Consider the following 20,533-nt stretch of genomic DNA (forward strand, 5'->3'; position numbering starts at 1 on the left):
TTTTCAAGCAGAGGGTGGTAAGTGTATGGAATGAGCTACCAGAGGAAGTGGTGGAGGCTGGTACAATTGCAACATTTAAGAGGCATTTGGATGGGTATATGAATAGGAAGGGTTTGGTGGGATATGGGCCGGGTGCTGGCAGGTAGGACTAGATTGGGTTGGGATATCTGGTCGGCATGGACGAGTTGGGCCGAAGGGTCTGTTTCCATGCTGTGCATCTCTATGACTCTATGCTAAACAGATATCCTAAATTAATCTAGTCCCATGTGCCATCCCTCTAAACCCTTCCTGTTCACTTACATATCCAGATAACATTTAACTATTGTAATAGTACCAGCCACCACCAATTCCCCAGGCAACTCATTCCATACATGCACCACCATCTGCGTGAAAATGTTGTTCCTGAGGTCCCTTTTATACCTTTCCCTTCTCACCCTAAACCTACGCCCTCTAGTTCTGGACTCCCCGACCCCAGGGAAAACCTATGCCTCTACTTATCCTATCCATGATTTTATAAATCTCTATAAGGTCACCCCTCAGCCTCCGATGCTCCAAGGAAAACAACCCCAGCTTATTCAGCATCTCCCCACAGCTCAAACCCTCCAACCCTGGCAACATCCTTGTGAATCTTTTCTGAACCCTTTCACGTTTCGCAACATCTTTCCGAAGGAGACCAGAATTGCACAGCTGAATGTGGAATATTAAGTCATAACTCTGCAGACTTAATTATTGGCACTCTGGTTACTGGACAGATATAGTCATAGTCATCGAGTCAATAATGACTCAGGCGGCCCGGTAGCTCAATGGTTAGCACTGCTGCCTCACAGCGCCTGGGACCCGGGTTCGATTCCAGCCTTGGCACCTGTCTATGTGGAGTTTGCACGTTCTCCCCATGTCCGCGTTGGTTTCATCCGGGTGCTCCGGTTTCCTCCCACAGTGCAAAGATATGCAGGTTAGTCATCTTTGGACTGTGGGAGAAAACCCACGCAGACACAGAGAGAATGTGCAAACTCCACACAGACAGTCGCCTGAGGCTGGAATCGAACCCAGGTCCCAGGCGCTGTGAGAAAGCAGTGCTAGACACTGTGCCGCCCTATTTAAATACTGAGTGAGAGAGAAAATGTTGAGTAGGATGCTAGCGAGAATGCTTCACTCCTTCTTTTCCAAATTAGTGCTGTGGCTTCCTTTCTGTCCAACCGAGAGGCCCCACGTGAACTTCGGTTTAATGTCACGAGTTCCTAGTCTGTCTAGTTGCTGAGTCTCTCTGGATTGTTGGCTCTTAGTAGGCATTATTGCAAGGTTTAGTAAAAGAAAGCTGTTTGTTGGGGCAAAAAGCAGATAATTCTGGTTAAAAATAAACAGAAACGACACCGTAAGGTCCGGGGATCGATGTGTAGAAATGTGACACACACTGTCTAATGTCAGAACTGGTTGAAGTTGCAGTGGTGCATTCAAGTGACTTGTCTCAAATGGTCAGCTTAATACCGCGAGTGAAAGGGTACATTGTTCGGGGTTTGATGTAAGTTAAGCTCCTCGCTAACCCATCGTATTGACTGAAGCAGCTTTCTCATTGACTGCTGTAACGTTCTTTGTTGAAGTTTGCGCTCTGTCCCTGTTTACTCTGTTCATCTCTTCCCTCTCAGTGGTGAGTAAAATTACTGGACTGTGCAAAATATAAATTTTTCAAGCAAATATGTTGAGATCTGCAAGGTGACCGGGCTTCAGGCCAAAGTAGCTTTGTTGACTGTGAGGTTGGCATCCTCTTGCTTTCTTGTGGTGAGCACTATGTTTTCCTTTGAATGGTTAGTGTTAGGAGTAGGAGCAGGCTATGCAGCCCTTTGACTGATATGTATCTTGAAGCCATCCACCTAACTTGGCTCCGTATCCTAAAGGCACTGGTCGAACACATCCTGCTGACGTTGTTTGACAGGTGGATATCAGGGGTTGGGAGTGGGGAGGTCTTGGCTGTGTGTTCACCTGTGAGTATGCTTACCTCTGTATTTGTAGTATGTGTGTATATGAAAGAGAGAGAGAGACTGTGTGCACATGCGTATCTGGTCCCGTGTTTGTGTCATAGAATCTCTTCAGTGCGGGAGCAGGCTATTCAGCTCATTGAGTCCATACCGACCCTCCAAACAGCATCTCACCCAGACCACCCCCCACCCCCCAAAATCTCTAACGCTGCATATCCAATGGCCAATCCACCTTGACCTGCACATCTTTGGACTGTGGGAGGAAACCCACACAGACACGGGGAGAATGTGCAAACTCCACACAGACAGTCAGCCTAGGGTGGAATCGAACCCAGGTCCCTGTTGCTGAGGCAGCAGAGCTAGCCACTGTGTCACTCCTGTGTCTCTCTCACTGTCTTATTCTGAGAGAAACTCTCTCTCTCTCTGTGTCTATCTCTCTCTGTCTGTGTGTCTCTCTCTCTAACTCTCACACACTCTCAGACAGACAGGCAGACTTTGTGTGTGAACTGTTCTGTTTCGGTGTGTGTGTGCACCTGGTTCTCTGTATGTCTGACCCTGTGCATGTGTCTCTCATTATGAGTGCTGCGTCTGTGTGTTTCTGGCTGTAAGTGTCTCTCTCTTGTGGTGTGTGTGTGTGTGTGTGTGTGTGTGTGTGTGTGTGTGTGTGTGTGTGTGTGTGTGTGATGTGTGTGTGTGTACGCGCGCAAATCAGACAGACATATATATAAACTGCAACCATTTTACAGTGACAGTATGGTGGGGAGTAGAGTGTCCTTGGCATGGTGCTGATGGGATGTTTTTCCTGTATTTCACACCATGCCGTGACCACTGACCCAGAATACAGGGGAGAGTCCCATGTACTCAGCTGACGACTTGTGGCTTCCTGAATTTATTTTTGACCCCCATTGTATGCTATTCAGCAGGAATTGGCAAGACTCTTGTTTACAGAGGTAGATACCAGCCTAATGTTGATTAGGCAGAGGTGGAGTTGAGTGGGTGGGTTGGTGGGGTGGGATAATAATCTGTGCTTTATTCTTGACGTGTTTCAACCTACCACCACATTAACATGACAGGCAGTTGAGATTACTTGCTGAATAGCGATTGCTGTTTAATTCATGTAGAAAATGATGACTATGTGAACCAGGAGGTAAGGTCGCTGCTTTATAAACATTGTTAAGTGGCTTCTTAGGCATTAATTGATGTTTGCAGAAAAATGGTCAGATTGCAGTTTTAAGATCCACAAGGCACAGTGATCAGCTTAGAATTTCATTTCATTTTGGATGTAGCAACATTGAATGTATTGAAGGCTTGCGTGCAAACTTTCATTCCCATAGGCTGTACGAGAAAGGATACGTGGAGCAGACAGTAACGTACGATTAAAGTCCAAAGTTAGACATATTCATCTTGAATGGTAGGCCAAGCTTGATGGACAAATGGCCTCTTCCTGTCCTAATTTGTTGTTAGTTTGATCATTGATCACCATAAACATTGCAAACCTCAACACTTGTGGTACCTCTGAGCTAGAAGGCCCAGATTGCGAGTCCCACCAGCTCATTCTGCCAGCAATGCCACCCCTCCCCACGTCCTCTGGGTTCAGCGGGAAGACCATCGATCAAAGGCTGGTGCTCTCCTTGAGTCACACCATCTCCATGTGGAGGCAGAGCAGAGAAGGGAAAAAAAAAAGACTGTGCCTGCGCTCTGTGTCCCACAACCTGGTGGCACATTGCACCCAGTCTGTGGGTCAAGAATGGTCGTGTCAGTCACATGGGGAACCACAGCAGATACTTGTGAACTTGAGTAGGCGCCATCTTCAAATTGAGGGATGGCGATAAGTGAAGATGATATCCTTCTGCTACTTTTCTCCCTCATGCTCTTGAGCTATCTTTCCTTTACATGCACTGAAAATAGAAAATTCTGGAAGTATTAAGCATTTCAGACATTTGTGAGACAGTTGCGGTGTTAACAGGTCTTCCCGACGAATGCCTATCGACCTGAAACATTAACTCTTTGTTTCTCCCTCTGCTGACCTGTTGAGGATTTTCAGAGTTTCCCGTTTTGTGTTTCAGATTTTCGGAATCTGTCGTCTTTTGCATTCATATTCCCTCAAATACATCTGTGCCAATCCCTGTCAACAACCTCTTGCATTTATGTAGTGCATTTAATTTAGTTCAAATATCCAAAAGGTTTGATTCTAAAACAAACTTTGATGCCAAACTATATAGAGAATCAACTCATAGGTCGATGCGAGAAGTAATTGCTTTTAAGTTAAAAATCTCACAACACCAGTTGATAATCCAACAGGTTTATTTGGAAGCATTAGCTTTCGAAGCGCTGCCCCTTCACTCGGTGGTTGTGGCTTATTAACTCACCTGATGAAGGAGCCATGCTCTGAAAGCCAGTTCTTCCAAATAAACCTGTTGGACTTATAACCTGGTGTTGTGTGATTTTGAACTTTGTCCACCCCAGTCCAACACTGGCATCTCCAAATCATTGCTTTCAAGGGAGTCCTAAAAAGGAGAGCAGGAAATGTTCACACACCAAGATAGAGAGACTGTTCCAGGACCGAGGCAGTTATGATTACCAACAGTAGAGCAGTCAAATCAGTGATGTGTGTGAGGTGGGGGTGCAGAGGTCCAGGGATAGGGTGCTGGGAGGTGCCTCTGGGTGGACCCGATGGACTGAATGGCACAGTAGGGATTCTGTGATTTTTCCAGACAACTATCGATGCAGATACTAGCGCAGAGATCCAGGGGGCACATGGAGCTGGACATAGCCTCAGTGCTGGGGGAGGGGATAGGATCTTGGAGGGATTGGAAAATCGAGGATGAGAATGCTAAAGTATAAGCAGGTGCTGGAGCAGAAGCAAGTGAGGGTCTCGGCTCAGATCCACGTGACACACAAGTCAGTACTAACACACCCTCTGCCCCACAAAGCCCCTCAGAGGGTTCTACACACACTGATCACCATGACACGTGTTTTCCTCTGTGTCCTCAGCAGGATGTTTAGTGGGATTGTAGGTCAGTACCACCTCCTGGCTGCCACCTAGCTTTGTATTAATCCTATGTAAGCACTGCGGGCTGTTAGACAACATTGCAGTCTGGATACTGTTCAGTGCAATGCTAAGGGAATGCAATCGGATGTTTCCACTTTGGAAATTTGGATTCACAGTTTGACTCACTCCGTGTGCATTGATTAGGCACAGAACCTTTTTGGGGGATGTGAGGTTTTCTCAGATTTATTAGCAATTCCAGAAGCGTTCCAGTGTTGTGACAAACCACACAACTATGCAGCTGAGCTCGGCAATAAATTTCAGGTGTAAATTCTGGAGTTGTATACATAAACATTCCACTGTTCTTTTTTAAAATGACATTTGTTTGTCTGAGCTGTCTTGCATATTTTTAACATTTTCCAGATTTTCCCTTTTGAGTTAGATGTCTCTCGCACTCTCTGTGTCTCCGTGTCTCTCTCTCTCCCTCCCTCTCATTTCTGTCCCAGGACAGCCCTGCCTCCCCGCTCGCCCTGCCTCCCCGCTCGCCCTGCCTCCCCGCTCGCCCTGCCTCCCCGCTCGCCCTGCCTCCCCGCTCGCCCTGCCTCCCCGCTCGCCCTGCCTCCCCGCTCGCCCTGCCTCCCCGCTCGCCCTGCCTCCCCGCTCGCCCTGCCTCCCCGCTCGCCCTGCCTCCCCGCTCGCCCTGCCTCCCCGCTCGCCCTGCCTCCCCGCTCGCCCTGCCTCCCCGCTCGCCCTGCCTCCCCGCTCGCCCTGCCTCCCCGCTCGCCCTGCCTCCCCGCTCGCCCTGCCTCCCCGCTCGCCCTGCCTCCCCGCTCGCCCTGCCTCCCCGCTCGCCCTGCCTCCCCGCTCGCCCTGCCTCCCCGCTCGCCCTGCCTCCCCGCTCGCCCTGCCTCCCCGCTCGCCCTGCCTCCCCGCTCGCCCTGCCTCCCCGCTCGCCCTGCCTCCCCGCTCGCCCTGCCTCCCCGCTCGCCCTGCCTCCCCGCTCGCCCTGCCTCCCCGCTCGCCCTGCCTCCCCGCTCGCCCTGCCTCCCCGCTCGCCCTGCCTCCCCGCTCGCCCTGCCTCCCCGCTCGCCCTGCCTCCCCGCTCGCCCTGCCTCCCCGCTCGCCCTGCCTCCCCGCTCGCCCTGCCTCCCCGCTCGCCCTGCCTCCCCGCTCGCCCTGCCTCCCCGCTCGCCCTGCCTCCCCGCTCGCCCTGCCTCCCCGCTCGCCCTGCCTCCCCGCTCGCCCTGCCTCCCCGCTCGCCCTGCCTCCCCGCTCGCCCTGCCTCCCCGCTCGCCCTGCCTCCCCGCTCGCCCTGCCTCCCCGCTCGCCCTGCCTCCCCGCTCGCCCTGCCTCCCCGCTCGCCCTGCCTCCCCGCTCGCCCTGCCTCCCCGCTCGCCCTGCCTCCCCGCTCGCCCTGCCTCCCCGCTCGCCCTGCCTCCCCGCTCGCCCTGCCTCCCCGCTCGCCCTGCCTCCCCGCTCGCCCTGCCTCCCCGCTCGCCCTGCCTCCCCGCTCGCCCTGCCTCCCCGCTCGCCCTGCCTCCCCGCTCGCCCTGCCTCCCCGCTCGCCCTGCCTCCCCGCTCGCCCTGCCTCCCCGCTCGCCCTGCCTCCCCGCTCGCCCTGCCTCCCCGCTCGCCCTGCCTCCCCGCTCGCCCTGCCTCCCCGCTCGCCCTGCCTCCCCGCTCGCCCTGCCTCCCCGCTCGCCCTGCCTCCCCGCTCGCCCTGCCTCCCTGCTCGCCCTGCCTCTCTCTGATGGAGGATCTCTCAGCACGGTGGCTCAGTGGTTAGCACTGTTGCCTCACAGCACCAGGGACCCAAGGTCGATTCCAACCTTGGGCGACTGTTTGGGTGGAGTTTACACATTCTCCCTGTGTCCATATGGATGTCCTCCAGGTGCTCCTGTTTCCTCCCACTATCATTCTATATTGGACCATAGCTTTTTTTTTGTGTGGGGGAAGGAGAAGAGGGGGAACAAAAGCCAGGTAGGCTTGGACTTTTTTCACTGGAGCGTAGGAGCTTGAAATGCAATTTTATCCAAGTTTATAAAATAATGAGGGGTATAGATAGGGTTAAATGGTAGTTACCTTTTCCCTAGGATGGGGGGATTTCAACACTATGGGGCACATTTTTAAGGTGAGAGGAGAGAGATTCAAAAAAGACATATCAGGAGTTCTATTTTTTTACACAGAGCATGGTTCACGTGTGGAATGAGCTTCCAAAGGAAGTGGCTGATGTGGGTACCATTACAACATTTAAAGGACATATGGATAAATACATTAAAAGGAAAGGTTTGGAAGGACATGGGCCAGGAGCAGGCAGTTGGGACTAATTTCGTTTGGGATTATGTTCGGCATGACCTGGTTGGACCGAAGGGTCTGTTTCCGTGCCATATGACTCAATATGAATCAACATAAAAAGAGAACTGAAAGGGTTTCATTGCAAATTGGAAGGAAAGTCATACTAGTCAGCCTAATTTGGAGCTTCCATCGATAGCAGGCATGACTGGCCGTGTTGGAGACGACAAGTGTTGCAAGAGACCACATATCCATTTCACTTTTTTCAGACTATAAATTGAAAGTGAACTTGAACTGTTTCACAACTTGGAAATCAGACGTAGGATATTGTGGAGCTGCCTTCAGGAAGCAGCAAGAGGGAGATATCCAGAGTGGGCAGCCATGGAATTCTTCAGAGATAGGGAAATTCTGCCTGGCAATAGCCCTTTGAGTGGCAGAGCTGCAGATTAAAAAAAGGCTGGAGGTGCTGAGAACAGCAGAGTTGAAAACAGCCAGAACCTGCAGACAGAAAGCACCCTCCTCTCTCTGTCTCTCCTTCTCTTCCACCCGCAACCCCCCTCCCTCCCCCAATATGGGGTTAAAGACAGGAAATCCAAGAAATGTTAAAAGAAATAATTCACATAAGAAAACAGCAATGGTCACCTAATCAACAACCTGCAGGATAATGGAAATCTGTGATGCTTAACAGTTCAAGTTTGGAGGAATGCAGTGGTCTCATGGGGTTGTCTAGAGAGGCAGAGTACCTTCCACACAGTGTTGAGTCCTGAGGCCCTATGTACTCTACTATTGGATCTGCACACTATTACTGCTGTAGAAGGGCTTCAGGACCCTGGATTTAGCTTGCAGCAAAGTCACCGAGCTGCACATCACTGAGTATAAATAGCACAGTGTGGGCGGGGTTAGATCATTCTATACTGGACCAGACTACAACAGGACCATGAACACACAAAGATGATAGCTTAGACCTTCATAATGTAACTCAAAGACAATTGCTTGGTGTATATATACAATTACCAAACACAGTAGTCTTAAGGATTAACGTACAACCCATTGAAGTCCAAGACAGTTACTAATTTGGTCTTCTCCTCTGTCAGTCTGAACTCAGTTCCCCATTGAGGCACACGATAAAAGAGTGACAGGGGGCGGGCGGTATGTGTTGAAGGGAGTGGGTGGAATATTCAGGTTTTAGAGAAAGTTACAGAGGCAGGAGCATCAAGGCCATGGAGAGATTTGAAAAGATAGACACAGACTGTTTTGACAATGATGCTAAAATTGGGAACATAGTGTGCTTAAGATGTACTGCCCTCATGGAGTGAGAGACCACTGTGGATTATTAAAATGGCTCACATCAACATTGGAATGAATAAACTTGGAAAAAAAACTTGGAATGGAAATTATTAACTTGTTTTGATCTTAGGTTACATATTCGCCCATAGTTACAATCCACCCTTCAGATTATTCAGCAATTTTATAGATATCCGCTTTTGCAAGCTGTCTGGAAAATCATAAATCCCTATAGTGCAGAAGCAGGCCAGATGGCCCATCGAGTCTGTACTGACCCTTCAAAGAGCATCCCATCTAGATCCAGCCCACTACCTTATAACACAATATTTTCCCATGGCCAATTCATCTAACTTGCACATCTTTGGTCTGCACAATCATTCTATATTGGACCACACAACACTAGGTAACTCCTGATGGAGTTGTGCTCCAAAAGTAACGCTTCCGGATGAACCTGTTGGACTATAATCTAGTGTTGTGTGATTTTTAACTTTGTCCACCCCAGTCCAACATCAGCCCCACCTCATCATTTCTTTATACAGCGGTAGTTCTATAATGCGATGGTTGTGTTCTTGTGCAACCCCCCGATTATAGAGACATTGTGCTTTAGAAACAGCGTTTAAAGTGTTTATGTAATCTCGTTATAGCCAACACTGTATTAAAAGTTTGTGCTTTAGAAATAGTGCCCCCAATTTGTCAATTACATGATGATGAGTTCGTGTTAACGAAATGCACTACAGCAGAACAACCTGTAACTCGAACCTTCCATGCTCGGCAACATCCTGGTAAATCTCCTCTGAACCCTCTCCAGCTTGACAATATCCTTCCTATAACTGGGCTACCAGATCTGGGCACAGTATTCGTGTTGGTATTAATTCTGTAAAAATAATGCCAGCTCCTTGATTTGTGAGTGCGCGTGGGTTGAACTTTGAGGTTTTGTCTGATTATGCTTCAAGCTATCCGGGCCCTACACTCTAGAAGTTCCTCTTGAAATCTCTGACTTTCCATTTCCCATCCCCCCTTTTAGCTGCTCTCTTTAAAAACCTACCTACCTGCCTGAAGCTTTGGTCGAATACCTCCCGAAAAGGTACAGTGGTCAAATTTTGGTTGACGCAATCACTCCTACCAAACGCCCAGAGGTGCTCCATTAAGTCAAAGGTACTATATAAATGCAAGTTGTTAGCATGTCACTTTCCTGTGACGTCACGAATCCTGTAGCAATTCTAAAGTCAACTTATCAGCGTTGGGGAGATGAGCGCATTGGGTAGGCCAGATATAAAAGGAAGCTGACTTTGCCCGGCACTCATCTTGGTTTGTTCCATACTTCTCAAACGTTCCACGTGGCTTTGTGGGAAAGTGTGGCTCCAGTGATTTTGCTGTTGGGCTGGGGGATTTAGCTGTTAGAACACTTGATCATATGGCTTAAGACTTCTTTAGCTTCAGAGACGTTCCCGAAAAAGAAATCGCCAGGCCAGTAAGGTTCAAAGAAGCTGATTAGCAGTTTTCAGTGAAGGAGCTTGGATTTGGAGGATTCCCCTGTTGTGCAAATTGAGTTGTTTGTTGTTGCCCTTGGGAATTTTGGCGTCAGTCTGATCAAAGTCTGCAGCGTATCCTTGGCCATAATTTGCCCCGAAGACCAGAGCCTCGGCTTGGACAGCTCTGATGCTCTGAACCTTTTATCTAACTCTCTGGAGCTTTTGAATGGATCTGCTTTCTCGGAGCAGCTCTACATTGTTTGTCTGTTTTGAAATTGTGGGGAGAAGCAGTACTCTGAGGATGCAGGGAAGAAAATGAGCTGACAGTATGAAGCCTTTTGACACCATCTGCAGCTTTCCCTTTGATCCCCTCACCGTACTGACCTGTAGGTACATCGCCATTCCTTCGATACTTTTGTGTCAAAATCCCAGAATTCATAGAATCCCTATGGTGTGGAAACAGACCATTTGGCTCAACAAGTCTGCACTGATCCTCCGAAGACCATCCCTCACAGATTCACTTCCCCCTACCTTATCCTTGTAACCCTGTATTGCCCATGGCTAACCCACCTAGCCTGCACATCCCTGGACACCTCGCATTGCCAATCCACCTATCCTGCACATCTTTGGACTGTGGGAGGAAACCAGAACACCTGGAGGAAAACCATGCAGATACGGGGAGAATTTGCAAACTTGACACACACACCGACACTTGAGGCTGGAATTGAACCTGGGTCCCTGGTGCTGTGAGCCACCTTGCTGCCTCCTATAATTCCCTCCCTACAAGGACATTGTGAATGTCCCTAGTCTGTGATGGTTCAAGAAGGCAGCTCAACACCACCTTCTCAAGGCACTATGGATGGGCAATAAATGCTGGCCCAGCCAGCAATGTCCATGTCCCATGAATGCCAAACATAATTCCTCCTTCTCAATGGGGAAAGATGCAGTTGGAAGGAGACAGTTAGTCCCAGACTCTCTCTGACCTCTATTCCCTTCATGGCAACTCTCCGTCAGCTCATAAAATGGTTACAGCTGAGTAGGAGGCAATTCAACCTGTCGAGTTGGTGCTGGTTCTCAGGTAGAACGGCTCAGATAGTTGACTGGATGGCTGGTCTGCAATGCAGAGTGATGCCAACAGTGTGGGTTCAGTTCCCAAACCAGCTGAGGGTATCAGGAAGGTCTCAGCTTCTCAACCTCTCCCCTCGCCTGAGGTGTGGTGACCCTGAGGTTAGCCATGATGTGGAGGTGGCTGGTGTTGGACAGGGGTGGACAAGGTCAGAGGTCACAAGCTTTCAATTTGAAATAAACCCGTTGAATTATGAACTGGTGTTGTGACTTCTGACCCTCAGGTTAAACCATCACCAGCCATCTCTTTGTAATGAGAGAGCAGCCCTACAGTCTGGTAAGTCTACGGTGACCTTTACAGACCAGGAGATGACGTGTGTGTGTGTGAATGCATTGGAGAGAGCGCAGAAGAGGATTTGCAGAATAGTCCCAGGACTGAGGGGCCTCAGCTGTGAGGAATGCTGGGATCATTTTCCTCAGAGAGAAGCTTTGATCGAAGTTTTCAAGGCCTGAGAACCAGAGGGGCACTGTTTTAAAGTGTTTGACAAAAGATGCAGGTGTGAGGTGAGAAACATCTTTTTTGCTGAACCAGTGGTTAGGAAGTGTGGTGGAGGCAGACTCAAATGAGGCATTCGAGAGGGTGTTGGTTGATGAACGTGCAAGGAAAGGGCAGGTGGTTAGCACTGAATTAAAATGCGCAGAGAGCATGATGGGTTTGAATGGTCTCTGAACCATGGCAATTCTGTATGCTTAAGGTATCTGGTAATCTAGGATTTCAAACTGAAGGCTGGTCATGGAACATCCTGCAGGATTTTTGGATCCAAGAGAGGAAATTGATTCCTTTAATTGTTGTCCAGTGGTGATAGTGTGATAAATTGTCTCATGCAAGTCTGCTTTACAACATGGTCTCCCCATGTGTCAGCTCCAGTCATTTGGAATCCACTGGTGTTCAATCCATAGGCGATATTGCTCTGCGGTTTCATCTTCCTTTCTCATTAAGCACAAATTATTCACAGCCACTGTGTGCTTTGCTTTACAAATAACATGATCGGAGCTGCAGGCATCTTGCGCAAATGCTTTTCAGTTTGGGTCGAGGTGACATTGAGTGTTAACCCATCAGAGTTTGCACTGAAGGCTGGTACTGAGTCAACCCTGATACAGGGAGAGTGTGGGTAAGTGGCATTGAAATGCTCATCAGCCATGATTGAATGGTGGAGTGGACTCAATGGGCTGAATGGCCTTACTTCCACTCCTATTTCTTCTGGTCTTATGGTGTTGACCCCTGCATGAGAGGGGGTTCTGAGGAAGGATCACCGGATTTGAAACATTAAGATTTCTCTTTATGGATGCTGCCAGACCTGCTGAACTCGTCCAGCGATTTATATATATTTTTTCCCCTCTAAGTCTTTTCCCCAGGGTGGGGGAGTCCAGAACTAAAGCTTTAGGGTGAAGGGGGGTGGGGGGCAAGATTTAAGAGGGATCTAAGTGGCAACTTTTCTAGGCAGAGGTTGGTGCGTGTATGGAATGAGCTGCCAGAGGAGGTGGTGGAGGCTGGTACAATTACAACATTGAAAAGGCAGCTGGATGGGTATATGAATAGGAAGGGGTTAGAGGGATATGGGCCAAGTGCTGGCAAATGGGACTAGGTTAGGTTAGGATGGCATGGACAAGTTAGATCGAAGGGTCTGTTTCTTTGTCTGTATTAACTTAGAGGCCAGTGTGTTGGCTGCATCCTAACTTCCAGCTGGAGTGAGCAGGATGGGTTGATAGTTCCTGACCGGGCCTGTCCTCAGGCTCCCCAGGAAACCCATTTTGAAAGGAGGAGGTGGATATTTTAGCTTTCACAGTGGAATCTGATCCAAATCTGCACTTATCCGCTTGTGGTTGAATTGACCAAGGGGGCAAACTCTCTTCTCCGTGATAAGCCAGATGTTAGCTTGCAGCCTCTTCAGTCCAATAAATTTTTGATTAGTTTCCCATTTCTATTAAAACTTTGTGCTTGTAAACTTAGTCAGCACTGCACTTAGTAACCTAAACCTCGCAGTACTCCATTAGTGTTCAAAATGAATGATTTACTGCGAGTTTTTCCAGGATTGAAAAGCACTCCTCCTCCTCTTGCTTAACAGAATAAAGTTGCCTGTATTGACCTTTCCTTCAGGCCATTGCTTTATATAGAAATTACATCAGCCTGCTTTATTCAATGAGCTGTTGAGGGTAAAGCAAAGAGGGAGAGTTATGTTAAGGCGGTGTGCAACATTTAGTGCTCTTCCATGTGCGTAATTATATGGATAACTAATAAATATTATATGTGAAGAATACCGGCCTTGCTTTTAGACTTAGTGCTATCACTTCTGCATTAGAAGGTTGTGGGTTTGAGCCCTGCTCCAGGGATTCAATGTGGCCCAGGCTACAGAGACCAAATAGAGGGAGCTCTGCATTGCGGGAGGTGTAACGAGTTTGAGGCCGAGACCAGTTTTTAATCAGGAAGGGAATCAAGGTGAATAATCAAAGCCCACAGCAGCTGTTGGAAGTTGAACTGAGGGGATTTGAGTAGACATTCTACCTTTTGTACAAAACTGTCAAATAAAGTTCAGTACCTGTCTTGAAACACGTAAAAGTGGATAAATCCCCAGGTGTACACTAGAATTCTGTGGGAAGCTAGGTAAGTGATTGCTGGGCCTCTTGCTGAGATATTTGTATCATCGATAGTCACAGGTGAGGTGCCGGAAGACTGGAGGTTGGCAAACGTGGTACCACTGTTTGAGAAGGGTAGTAAGGACAAGCCAGGGAACTATAGACCAGTGAGCCTGATGGCGGTGGTGGGCACGTTGTCGGAGGGAATCCTGAGGGACAGGATATACATGTATTTGGCAAGGCAAGGTCTGATTAGGGATAGTCAACATGGCTTTGTGCGTGGGAAATCATGTCTCACAAACTTGATTGAAGTTTTTGGAGAAGTAACAAAAAGGATTGGTGGCAGAACAGTAGATGTGATCTATATGGACTTGAGTAAGGCATTTGACAAGGTTCCCCTTGGGAGACTGGTGAGCAAGGTTCGATCTCACGGAATAGAGGGAGAACTAGCCATTTGGATAAAGAACTGGCTCAAAGGTAGAAGACAATGAGTGGTGGTGGAGGGTTGTTTTTCAGACTGGAAGCCTGTGACCAGTGGAGTGTCACAAGGATTGGGGCCGGGTCCTCTACTTTTTGTCATTTATATAAATGATTTGGATGTGAGCATAACCGGTATAGTTCGTACGTTTGCTGATGACACCAAAATTGGAGTGGGCAGTGAAGAATTACAATAGGATCATGATCAGATGGGCCAATGAGAAGTGGCAGTTGGAGTTTAATTCAGATAAATGTGAGGTGCTGCATTTTGGGAAAGCAAATCTTAGCAGGACTTATACACTTAATGATAAAGTCCTCGGGAGTGTTGCTGAACAAAGAGACCTTGGAGTGCAGGTTCATAGCCCCTTGAAAGTGGAGTCGCGGGTAGATAGGATAGTGAAGAAGGAGTTTGGTATACTTTACTTTATTGGTCAGAGTATTGAGTACAGGAGTTGGGGTGTCAAGTTGCATCTGTACAGGACATTGGTTAGGCCACTGTTGGAATATTGCGTGCAATTCTGGTCTCCTACCTATCGGAAAGATGTTGCGAAACTTGAAAGGTTTTAGAAAAGATTTACAAGGATTTTCCAGGTTGGGATATTTGAGCTGCAGGGAGAGGTTGAATAGGCTGGGGCTGTTTTCCCTTGAGTATCGGAGGCTGAGGGGTGACCTTATAGAGGTTTATAAAATCACGAGGGGCATGGATAGGGTAAATAGGCAAAGTGTTTTCCCTGGGGTGGAGGAGTCTAGGTTTAGGGTGAGAGGGGAAAGATATAAAAGAGACCTAAGGGGCAACTTTTTCACTCAGAGGGTCGTAGGTGTATGGAATGAGCTGCCAGAGGAAGTGGTGGAGGCTGGTACAATTGCAACATTTAAGAGGCATTTGGATAGATGAATAGGAAGGGTTTGGAGGGACATGGGTCGGGTGCTGGCAGGTGGGACTAGATTGGGTTGGGATATCTGGTCAGCATGGACAAGTTGGACTGAAGGGTCTGACTCCATGCTGTACATCTCTATGGCTATGACTCTCTGACCTAAGAATTAGCTTATCTCTGTATTTCTTTGAGGAAAATCAATGATATTAAATAAATAACAGTTATAAAAGGCCAATAATCTTTGTTGGTGATCCACCATAGCCTTCTCCCTGATGTTACCAATGCTACACCCTTCCATTTCTTACTCCCCCACATACTGATCTGGCTTCCCCATGAAAGAAACTGTCTTATTCACTTCAGCTATCTCCTGTGATAGCGAGTTCCATATTCTGACCACTCCATTTGTATCAAGCCTATCTCCTCTGAAAGTTTAACTTTTTAGTGGGGAGGCTAGGAACCAGAGAGCAACATGACAAAGCAAAATGTCTGGAAGAGCTAAAAAGAAATAACAAATATGTTCTCTCTTGAAGTTTTCTGATAGTGAATGAAGATATATGATTTGTAATTTGGATGGCTACTGGTATGCAGTGTGGGTTGCCTGTTGTAATTTATGCTGCATCTTTGCTCTATCAACATCAACAAGTCAGAACAATGACTGTTTTCCCCTCACTTCCCATTACTTGTATCTTTTCTGCTTCAGATGCTTATCAGATGTTGCCTTAAAGATTACCTTAGTTACTTCCCGTGACCCAGGCACCAAAAATCCATTTCTCCTTGCCTTGTTCACTCAGTGACCGTTCCAAATTACTTGGGTGTCATGACTCATCCTCAGCACCAGAGAAAAATGTTCTTTACTACTCAACAATTTCCATCTGTTATATCAATTCCTCACAAAACCTCACAAAGCACATTATGGGACCATAAGATATTGGAGCAGAAATTACGCCATATATATGCCCATTGATTATAGTGGCACAGTCAGGCACAAAAATGGGCATTGAACCAAATGAGGTAATGGTTGAGCAGGTGATATATAGCCTGGTCAAAGATTTAGCATTTCAGAAACTTATTTAAGGCAGGAGAGAGAGGAGGGGGGACTTATGAAGGAAATTCAATAAGTATGAGTTAGAGAGCAGATGACACGGCCATTAAGCCCTTCATAATTTTATAACCTCTATTAAATCTCCTCTTGGCCAATGAAGCTTGAACTATTTGATTTTAATTGTTAACCTTATCAACAGGCACAACTAAATTGGAATCATCACATGAATGCTTACACAGCTATTGGATATAATTAACCAAATGTTTTAATTATGTAATATTTTCACCTGTTAGATACACGCTAAAGATATTAGACTAGTTTGAGTCATCATGTTTTTATCTCAATTTTATATGAAGATTATTTTCTTTATTCAGATGTCATGACACTTGTTTCTTCAATTAAGATAATTTATAGCGTAATTCCTTCTTAAAGATTTTTAGCATGTTTTTCTAAACAACCTGTTCAGAGATGTTATTGCACTCCAGGCCTCCCGTTCCAGAGGTGGGGACACTAACATTGTGCCACAAGTGGGCCTGCCTGTAACTTTAATATATAAATTCTTGTTGTATCGGCACCATAATTGCTTATCAGTTTAAAAAAAAAATTCCCTTTCCTGATTGTCCAGATGGTAGTTTGGAGTCAGCCACATCGCTGTGGGTCTGAAGTCTCGTGTAGGCCAGACCAGATAAGAACAGTAGCTTCCTTCCTTAGAGGACATGAGAGAACTAGATTCGTTTTTTAAGACAATTGATAGTGGTAACCTGGTTATCATTAGGCTAACTTTTTATTCCTGAATGTTACCAATGCTACAAGCACTAGAGTGCACATAGTTACACAGAATCCCTACAATGTGAAAACAGGCCATTTGACCCAACAAGTCCACATCGGCCCACTGAACAGTATCCCATCCAGTCCCATTTCCCTACCCTATTCCTCTACATTTTCCCCTGACCTATGTACCTAAACTACACATTCCTAGACACTATAGGGCAATTTCCCACGCCAATCCACCCTAACCTCCATATCTTTATACTGTGGGAGGAAACCAGAGCACCCGGAGGAAACCCACACAGACACGGGGAGAATGTGCAAACTCCACACAGACAGTCACCCGAGGCTGGAGTCAAACCCGGGTCCTTGGCGCTGTGAGGCAACAGTGCTAACCACTGAGCCACTGTGCTTCACGGATTTCGGGTCTTGGACACAAGATTGAGAGAGCAAATGATCTTTTATGATCTCAAACTCAGTACAAGGGTGGCTAGAAGCAAAGCCATTTGGCAATTTCAAGAGGCACTTAAGGGGAATAAAGTAACAGAGCCATCGTGGGGTGGAGGGAATTGTTGAGGACAAACCTTCCTTTAAAAATTAATTCATGAGCTGTCAGTGTCGATGACTAAGCAGCATTTATTGCCCAGAGAGCAGTTAAGAATCAACCACATTACTGTAGGTCTGGATTCACATGTAGGCCAGACCAGGTAAGGATGGCAATTTCCTTCCTTAAAGAACGTTAGTGAACCAGATGGGTTTTTCTGACAATTGACAGTGGTTTCATGGTCATCAGTAGACCACTAATTCCAGAATAGTTCTTTTTTGCTTGAATTCAAATTCTACCATCTACTGTGGCGAGATTTGACCCTGGGTCTCCAGAACATTACCTGGGTCTCTGGATTAACACTCCAGCGATAAAACCACTAGACCATTGCCTCCCCCTTAACCTGCTCATCTTTGAACTGTGGGAGGAAACCGGAGAACCTGAAGAGAATGTCGCCCGAGAGTGGAGTCAAACCCAGGTCCCTGGCGCTGTGAGGCAGCAGCGCTAACCACTGAGACACCGTGCCTCCCGTGCTGCTGGCTTATCTGCCTGGTCGACCTCCAGGGTCAAGTCAATGAAACGTTGCTGTCTGCTTTGCTCACTGACGTTGTCAGCTGGCCCAGGCTACGTGCCTCAGTAGGACTTGATGAGGTGCTTAAAACAAAACAGGCACCGTTGGCTCTGATGTTCCCATCTGTGGCAGCTGGTGGGGTTTTCAAACACAAAGCAGCCATGTGGATAGTCATTACAAACAGACTAGGTGAGAAACTGGAGTGAATGAAGTGTTTCACTTGTGTGCAGGCTGTGCGAATAGAACAGCAGCTGTAATGCAGAATAAATTGAAAACTGCTATTAGCAAAATGTGCTGCAGGGGATGACAGTCACATTGGTGCTGTCACTTCAAGTCGCTTTCAGTGTGTTTGCAATGTTTCATCACAATTCCTGCTACCACCTCCTCAAAACCAGTGTATCCCCTCCAGAACCATTTAGCAAAAGCCAATGAGTCTGTGCCTCCTCTCTCCTGGAGGCTGGGGCTTAACCTATTGGAGATTATTAAAATTATAAATGATTTCAATAGGGTCAGACTGGGAAGAAACACTTCCTCTCCTGGGGAAGGTCGAAACAAAGAGATGGAAAATATAACTCTGGCCACTTTGCAGAAATCCAGTAGGGAGTTAAATTTGGGTCTATAAATATTGGATGTTGCTGAAAAGGCAACAGAGCTTTTGGGAGAAAGATCTTTGTTCAGAGAATGGTACAAAAATGAAACTTGCTACTGGGGACAGCAGTTGAAATGGAATAGCATAACAGTGTAAACGAGCATGTGAGGGAGAAATGTTAAAGGTGAGGAGATAAGAGATGGGACAAGACACTTTTTTTTAAAAAAGGTTTCTTCATGGGATGTGGGTGTCACTGGCTCGGCCAGCATTTATTGCCCATCCCAATTGCCCAGAGGCCATTTAAGTGTCAACCATATTGCTATGTAGTTACATGTAGGCCAGACCGGATAAGGACTGCAGTTTCCCTTCTCTAAAGGACATTAATGAACCAGATGGGTTTTTCCAACTGTTCAGCAATGGATTTGTGGTCACTATTAGACTCTTAATTCCAGATTTTGTTTCCCATTTAATTCAAATTCCACCATTTCCTGTGATGGGATTTGAACTTGGGTCCCCAGAACATTACCTGAGTCTCCAGATTACCAAAGTCCAGTGATAATAGAACAAGGCCACTGCCTCCAGTATAAGATGGCTGCTGTGAAACATACACAGCCGCATGTTTCTGTACTGTATGTTTCTTGTGATTGTCTTAGTGTGACTTGGAGCTTTATCCAAAAGCCTGTGCCCTCTGGGGAATTTCCTTAGGCTGGAATGCCTCCTTTAGAAAACAGAAGGGTATGCACCAAAGAGCATTTGTTTGGAATTTGGAGTGAGTTCTCGGACCGCCAAAATGGCCAACAGAGTGACATCGACCAATAACAACGTGGTGCTGCAGTTTCAGGAAAATGGGCTTACCTTGATTCCTCAGCCTGTGGGAGAGACAGCGGTACGAGGGTAATATAGGCAGCAGTGTGGGTGAGGAAGCTTTAGAAACACGTCATCAAGGGGAGGGCCTCAGGCTCCAAATTAGAGAAGGTCATTCCCCGAGACTGGGAAGTCCGGAATGAAAGGTTGTAGTCCCAGGATACGGAGGGTAGGCCAGCTAGGACAGAGAGGTGGAGAAATGTCTTCACCCAGAGAGTTTATGGAGTTCCCTGTTACAGAAAGGCCAAAACATTGAATGCTTTCAAGCATAGTTTTTAGTGCAAAAGGGATCAAAGGTTTTGGGGAAAAAGCTGGAACAGGGCATTCAGTTGATTGATCCGCCGTGATCATATTGACTGATGGATCAAGCTCGAAGGGCTGAATGGCCTACTCCTCCTATCTTCTATATTTTCACTGCTGCAATGTGTTTCCATTGCTTACGAATGACGTTGGCTTTATCTTTGCACGTGCCCACTCCTGACACCACAGAGAGGCAGTGGTTGGACCATTTTGAGCCTTTGACATTGGGTTCTTTATCAGGCAGGGGTAAGTAAATTGAAGTTGCAGGTTAACCTGCTTGCTTTAACACAAGGCAAAAGGCTATTAATTCGTCAGCTTACATTTGCTGTCTCTGAGTTGACAATCCCGCAGTCACCAACAGTGTACCTGAGTGTTATACCCTTCATAATATTCGCTTTAGGCACAGCTCTGTTTGAAAAGATGAAATCAGTAATTGTACTGCTGAGTGGGTTTTCTTTCACAGTTTGGAGAGACAGAGTATAGAGATTTTCAAAATCTCCTACTGTTGTCTTTGTGAAACGTTAGTTAAATGAGAGCTGCATGAATCTGGTACACATCCTGCATTGCACTTTGATAAGAATGTTGGGCATTGGAAGGAAATTCTGAAGCAAATGTCCAGAAGTTTTACAAATATCAAAACTGCAGCCCCATACTGTCAAGGAAACAACAGACATTTCAAAATTGCTTTATTGCCTGGAGATCATTCAGGGACTTTGAGATTGTTAAAGATGCAATTGTTACAATTGAGACTGTCATTCTCGTCCTGCTAATCTGGAACATCGCAACCTGGAACC

General features: G+C 47.1%; 1 long non-coding RNA gene across 2 annotated transcripts in view; it reads left to right on the forward strand.

The window, feature by feature from the left end:
- Positions 1-20,533, forward strand: part of LOC122541897 — a 418,077-nt gene that overhangs the window by 341,476 nt on the left and 56,068 nt on the right. Inside the window, exon 7 of one of the 2 annotated variants that reach the window (XR_006309705.1) lies at positions 10,135-10,148. The exons of the other annotated variant lie outside the window; for it this stretch is intronic. This is a non-coding gene — a long non-coding RNA (uncharacterized LOC122541897). Of the gene's footprint in view, positions 1-10,134; positions 10,149-20,533 lie in introns of those variants that run through there. 2 annotated transcript variants of the gene reach the window in all.

Source organism: Chiloscyllium plagiosum, chromosome 38 (genome assembly GCF_004010195.1).
Source record: "Chiloscyllium plagiosum isolate BGI_BamShark_2017 chromosome 38, ASM401019v2, whole genome shotgun sequence".
In the NCBI taxonomy this organism is placed as follows: Eukaryota; Metazoa; Chordata; class Chondrichthyes; order Orectolobiformes; family Hemiscylliidae; genus Chiloscyllium; species Chiloscyllium plagiosum.